Source organism: Aphelocoma coerulescens, chromosome 3, assembly GCF_041296385.1.
Source record: "Aphelocoma coerulescens isolate FSJ_1873_10779 chromosome 3, UR_Acoe_1.0, whole genome shotgun sequence".
Lineage (NCBI taxonomy): Eukaryota > Metazoa > Chordata > Aves > Passeriformes > Corvidae > Aphelocoma > Aphelocoma coerulescens.
The window spans coordinates 88162713-88169900 of NC_091016.1; the positions used below are offsets into that span (position 1 = coordinate 88162713).

General features: G+C 44.8%; 1 protein-coding gene across 6 annotated transcripts in view; it reads right to left on the reverse strand.

The window, feature by feature from the left end:
• ANKRD6 (ankyrin repeat domain 6) overlaps positions 1–7188 on the reverse strand; it is an 89616-nt gene that overhangs the window by 65473 nt on the left and 16955 nt on the right. The gene's annotated exons all lie outside the window — the stretch shown is intronic.

Here is a 7188-nt window from a genome sequence, read left to right on the forward strand (position 1 = left end):
ACCCTTGTGCAAACATGCCACGAGGGGCAGCTAACAGGTATTACACAGGCCAGAAAAAAGGAGCCTATTAATGCAGGGCTGCAGGAGAGGTTTCACAGCAGGCAGTGACCCTCCTTCCTTCTGTGCCTTCCGCTGCTCAGCAAGATGACTACGCAGGATAAAGCACTATGCAGGATACTGGAGCAAAAGCTGTACAAGAGGGTAATGGCTTTCTGATCCATCAACTAGAAATGGATATTCAGCGATTTGTTTTCAAGAGGTATCGTTTTTAAATAGCTTGTGATATCTATGCTGCAGATAATGGGTGTTGCAAGAAATTCCCTTAGCACGAGGAAATTTACCCGGGCTCTTTTTTCTCCTCTTACACAGGGGAAATGAGACGGATCCCAAATCCTAATGCACGTATTGCTTCTGATTTGTATCTTACAGCAAATAATCACAAACACTTGCCTTGAGGGGCTGTAAAAGAAACTAGACTGTTACAATTATTATTTCAGTTCTCGCATGCCCACAGCAAAGATTACCATGGGACTGAACAACCCTCCTAAATTAGCAGTTAGTCCATCCTAACAGAGGGAGTCGAAGTATTTCGCTCTCTCTTCCCTGCTTACAGTAGCTTTTTAGGCAGGTGAACACAGATGGCAAAATGGCCTTTTATTTCAGCAGCAGCTGGATCCAAATGATGTCAGCATATAGTAGGTAAAGAAATACACAGGACAGGCCAGAAAATCAGTAATGAAGTAACCCTCATGAGTAGATACTCCCCTCTCCTTGTCCATTTTGGAAAGCCACAAATGCACCAAACATTTCCTGTAAGGGCCAAGTGAGGAGAAGAGAAATCCTAAATTTGATCCCCTTCTAGTTTAAGGAAGTCGTAACAAGTTCTACATGTATGCCCTAACCTTTAAAATACTAACACTAAAAACTCATGAAATAAAACATATGAGCACAGTCAAAAGCACTCCTGAGAAAAAACTGGTGTCTGGTACCCTGTGGCCACCCTACTCCTGTCCCCAACTTCCATTACTGACTAAATGACCCCCTTCCCTATCCCACTTATTTTTTCCTTAAAAGTATCAGGAAATGAAAGCTTGCCTTCCTTCCAGTCCATGAATGGAACGTAAGAAAACTGAGTACACTCACATAAAATAAATCTCTACGAACAGTGAAGACAAAGATCATCCATTACAACCACCAGCTGCCATGGGAGCAGAGCGTAACTCGGACATCAGGGAAACATCTGCCACCACCACCACCACTGGTTCCTTCCGAAAACAGAATAATCAGTTCCCAACTGATGCTGACAGATGTGTAAGCATGGGACTAGTACTGCCTTACACAGTATTTCCTCACCTGAGCACACCAAGGACAGAACTGGCAAAGAGGGGGAGTGGAAGTAGGACATGGTCACAGACCATTTATTTACACAGCAGTAAAAAAATCATCTTATTGGAGAACTTGGTATTTCTTGAGCCCCACAGCTGGTCCAAGTTGTTCCTTGTGTTGGTTTAATCTTAGCTGGATGCCAGGTGCCCACCAAAGCTGCTCTATCATCCCCCTCCTTAACTGGACAGGGGAGAGAAAATAAAATGAAAGGCTCATGGGTCAAGCTAAGGGCAGGGAGAGATCACTCACCAATTACCATCACAGGCAAAACAGACTCGACTTGAACTCACTACCAATCAAATCAGACTAGGATAACAAGAAGTAAAAACAAATCTTAAAAGCACCTTCCCCTCACCTCTCCCTCCTTCCTGGGCTTAACTTCATTCCTGGTTCTCTGCCTTCCTCCTCTGGGGAACCAGGATCAGAGGAAGGACTCCTCACACTATTCCCCTGCTCCAGCCTGGGGTCCCTCCCACAAGACACAGTCCTCCACAAACTTCTCCAACATGAGTCTGTCCCACGGGCTACAGGTCTCCACAAACTGCTCCAGTGTGGGTCCCTCCCATGGGGTGCAGTCCTTCAGGAACAGGCTGCTCCTGTGTGGGTCCCCTGTAGAGTCACAAGTCCTGCCAGCAAACCAGCTCCAGTGTGGGTTCCTCTCTCCACAAGGTCTCATGGGCCTCCAGGAGCCTTTTCCAGCTCAGTCCTCACACCAGATCACAGCCTTCTTTGGGAATCCACCAGCTACGGCGTGAGGTTCACCATGGGCTGCAGGTAGATCTCTGCTCCCCCATGGATCTTATGGCCTGCAGGGGCACATCTACTTCACCATGGCCTGCAAGGGAATCTCAGCTTTGGCTCCTGGAGCACCTCCTTCCCCTCCTGCCTCAATGATCTTGGTGTCCACAGAACTGTCCCTCTCACATATTCTCACTCCTCTCTTCTCTGGCAGCAATTTGCCTCTGTGCAGTAACTTCTTCCCCTTCTTAACTCTGTTATCCCAGAGGCACTACCACCACCAGTGATGGGCTCAGCCTTGCCCAGCCAGGGGCCTGTCTTGGAGCCAGCTGGCATTGCCTGTATTGAACAGAGAAAGCTTCTGGCAGCTTCTCAGAGAAGCAATCCCTGTAGCTCACCTGTTACCAAAACCTGGCTGCGCAAACCCAGTGCACTCATCACCTAGAGAAGAGCCATTCCCAGCTTCCTGCTGGCCTGCCTGGTCACTATGGTCATGTAAGTCTTTGTGCACCTGGACATTAAGCTTAGCCCAGTACTGGTGAGTTACGGGATTTTCTGTCATTTGAACCAGTGTAATTGTACAATTGATCTGTATTTGTTACTGTGCTGTTACTTAGAAATGGTGTGGTGTCACACCGGACATCAATGGGGCTGTCTTTAAACACTCATCAAGAGCTCATTCACTCATTCCTTAAACATCTGACCACTAGTGATTTGACAGCAAAGAAACTAAGGCAAGAGAAGAGGGAATGCCTGCAGAGACCCAACACTCAGCACAGTTTCAAATATAGATGGCTAGTTTGCCATGAAGAAAAGAGAGACAAGAGCAGGATCATCAGGATAGTCAACCACCAACACAAATCTAGTAATGAGAGAAAAGGTGGAGGAGAGGTTCTCTTTCTGGAGGCTAGTTTTGTGGCAGCAAGAGATGCTGATCTCTTTTTAAAACAAAAATCAAGAGATGACTTTTTACTAGCTTGAAATTTTGACCATCATGACCAGTCTTCATAACACAAGATGTAAACTTGCAATGCCCTGTCCAATCACTCTCAGAACGAATGACCTCCTGACGAGATTTCACTGCTTCACCTATGAAGCTGAATACCCAACATAAACCACTTGGTGCAAACGTCCTTGGCTGCTTTTTTTCCTGAATGGTTACATTTTCATCATCATCATCACCTTCACCAGATGCTCACTGCTCAAAAGCTCAGTCAAGGGTGAAGGACAAAAACGGCAATGATGTAAGGGCAGCTGTGAAATAATTACTTGAAGTGAAATCTGCAGCAGTGTGCTACTGTTGGGAGACCAGCAGTACAACTGAAAGCTACTGAGCCAAAAGTGGTTTCATCTTCAATCAGGAAAGCACAGTGTATGAGGACCTGATTTAGTTTCCCTCAGGTTTTTAAAGCACTGTCCCAATATATGAAGTGTGCAGTTTCCACAGACCTCCAGGCATCCCTTCCAACCCAACTGTTATGTGGTATGAATGAAATTAGAAAATATTAATCAGCATACATACTGGGAGAACATGAAAAGACTTTGCCACTTCTGAAATAAATTAATTTGTACAATGACTCTAGTAAGAATTCAGCTTCAGGGCTCATGTTGCACATATTCTACTTGCCAGAAGAAATACAAGATACTAGTGGGTCAAAGGATGGTTTCATATGGGAATATAACTGCATCCAGTGGTGGGTTGAACACTCCTTCAGCAAGGGAATATTTACAATAAGCCTTTTCTAAATTCCTATATACAATTGAGCTAGAAGAAAAAGTCACACATCCTTCTCTGAGAGAACAGGAGCCTGCTACTGCTACTAACTCATTCTGAGACTGCCTCAATGACTTAACTGTCCAAGACAACTACTGGCAGTGTCTTATTTTAAACCTTTTGTTGGGAGAGGAGCTCCAAAATGTAACTAATCTTAAAGACAAGAGAATTAAGCTACTTTTGCATATAGGCTATGCAAGTTCTCTTTGTCAGGGATTTTGTGCATTAATAAGCACAGTTAATATTACCTCCAAACAATGTGTTCGTGGGATAACATGTATGATAACACGTTTCATGAGACACATGTTCAAAAATGAAGAAAGGATGTTCTGGTTATTGAATTTGTCCACAAAATTATGGATGTGTCTTTCAAGAAGCAGTTCTGAAACAACCATTTAACAGTCCTGCTTTACTCATCTGCCCATCAGGAAAGACAATACTGTAGTATGTGCTGGCTCACTTGGAGTACAACAGAAGGTGAAACAGAAACAACAAGGAATATCTACAACAGATGATCTGACCAGCTAACCAAAAGCATATTCTATAGGGAAACCTCAGCTGCTTCTTTCACAAGAGGCCAGGGACACAACAACCCTGATGCCTTTATATGACAACAGATCTGCCCACATTTCCTTCATGAAAAAATGTGATCTAAAATTGGATCTTTCGGAAATTCTCTGTGGGTTTTCACATCTATTTGGTTTGCCAACTCAGAGGTTTTCACATGTGGTGAGACCTAGCTCCACACTTACCTCTGTCTGAGCAGCTGGCATTGCTCTTCCTCAGGAGGTTAAGAGGCACCTAACTCACAACACCATCCACATTGACTTGCAGCCCCTGGAAAGGCTCATGGCTGCACAGATGGTGCCACAAAGCATTCCCAACTTGCCTTCCCTTCCTGCTTAGGGACTGAGTAAGATAGAAGACATCCTTATAGCTACAGATCTCCCTGAAACAGAAAACACCAAACACCTGGTACCATTCCACCAGCTCTCCTGCAACACTATCACATTACATTTTGACTATCACACAATAATGAACCCTCTGTCTTCCTTAAATGAATGAGGAAGTGGCAAGCCGGGGTTAGGGAGAGGAGGGCAGTGACAAGAATGCAAACATCCTGCAACACATGTTCAGTCTTGGACGCTACCTCTTGGAGATCTGTAGCAACAACACTAGGCAACAACCTAGATTTTTGGTTTAAAAAAAGAAAAAACCAAAACACTCAAACCTTCACAATGGGCAGAAAATTACTCCTCTCCACACCATTCTGCAGAAAGTGTAATACACAGCCACAAATTCTCCTGGGCAGGCTCATATTGCAATTTTCACAATATTCTGTATTTTCTGACTTGAATCAGTAGCTTCTATGAGCCCATAAAAAAACCTAAGAAATATCTGAAGAAAACTAAGGATGCCAGCTCCTCCATCTTGCTTTAAGAACAGAGCCTCACTTTTACAGTATTGTTAAAGAGTTAAGATTGAGGAAGTCCCTTTGCTGGGAGGGGAGACAGTCACCTGCTGGCACAAGAGAAAAGGGTATCTCAGCACACTTGCAGGGAACCATGTTCCTACAGCTCTATTTTCTGCAGGGATCTATCTGCTTCCCAAGAGACCAGTGCTGCACTCCCCAGCTAGAAGAACAGACTCCACAGTGAATTTTCTCATGTGAACAAAAGCAGCAATGTTGGTTTATGACAGGATTCATTCCCTTAAAATGCTTTATCAGCTTTTGCAGGGTGGAGGACAAAACTGGTCACAGAAGGCATTTTTAAAAGAGAAGTGTGCTTGTCTTCTCCCCCTGCATCAGTGAGCAAGGTTTCACATTAGAAATCAGGACCAAGTTCACCCTATACTACTCACTATCCGTGGTGTGCACCTGGCAGGCCTGAGCTATCCCCATAAATGTGGAAGCTCTTCAGAAGGGCTGTGTCCCTGGGGTGCCCTGCCACAACAAAACCATCAGGGAGAGCAGGGAGCCCATCTGACATCTCTGGACTGCAGGAAGAAGGGAAGAGGCATCAGTGCAGTTCTGCATCAGGTGCAGCAGGTAGCATGGGCTGTTGGGATGCTTCCCTCAGAGGCACAGGGAGAAGAGGCTGCCTTGCTCTTGAAACTTTTTGTACCCACTTCTGGTTTCTCTCCTTTCTTGCTTGGTGATGTAGGGAAGTAGCCCCATCTAGCCAGACATCTTGCAGTGCTCCTCAACAAGCACCCTGCCAGGGCATTTCCCCAGCACTGAAAAGATTTGGATGTTTGTCACTGCATTCCAAGGTCTCCCCTGAGATCTGAAGGGATGCTGGCTGCTGCAACTGTTCAGAAGAACAAACAGCACAGAGAGGGAGCACAGTCTTCCCAGCCAAACCCCTTGTACATAACAAAGAAGTGAAATGCAGAACTTGCTGCAGTGTGGAAAGCAGCTGCCTACCTCCTGAGTTAGACATTTTGTCCAGAAGATTTCCATACAAAATAAGCATTAGAGTCTCTAAAAAGCTCTCCCAGACAAGAGTGGCTGCCAAGCCAATGCACCAGCAGCCAACACAAAAAGCTGGAAGAATCTGTGGAGACAGGGCAGCTCCCTTGAAGCTGGAAACTGATGGCTCTGGAAGTAATGCTGAAAGGATGCTACAGTGTTTGCTGTAACAGAGCTGCCCACTTCAACCTGGGAGAAAAGGAAGCATTGCAAATGGAGACAGTAGGAGCTCCTACAATAATTGAAGGGAAAAATACAGAACTATTTAAAGACATGTCTCTCTCTCTCTCTCAAGGTGTTTAAGTTAAAAATGACCACAGGAATTTCAAATAACGGATTAATGTCAAAGACATTTGCGTGATACCCTGTCAGACCTAATGAAGAGCTAAGGTTTTGGAGACAAGTCCATGAGACTCAATTCTCCTAACTGCAAGCTTTCACAAGCAAGGACTCCTGTCAAACTACAAGGCAGTTTCTCCCATTGCATCACATGCTCCTTCCTGAAGTGACAGCTCACACATCTATGTTTACATATTACTATTGCCTATTAGTGATCAGATACTACCATCTGAGGCATGATGGCTAACTTCACCAAGGTGCACTCCTGGGACACAGCTGCCACAGCCCTGACCACACACTGCACGCCACCTTTGATAGAAACTGCCACAGTTCTCCAGCTGTTACTACAGGAAAAATCTATGCAGGAAAAAAATGTATGTTTGGGATTCAGACATTGCCTGGATAAAATATACATGCAATCCAAATTCTCCCTGTAGGAAGCTCCAATTCAAAATATCAACAAATAAACCAAATCTTA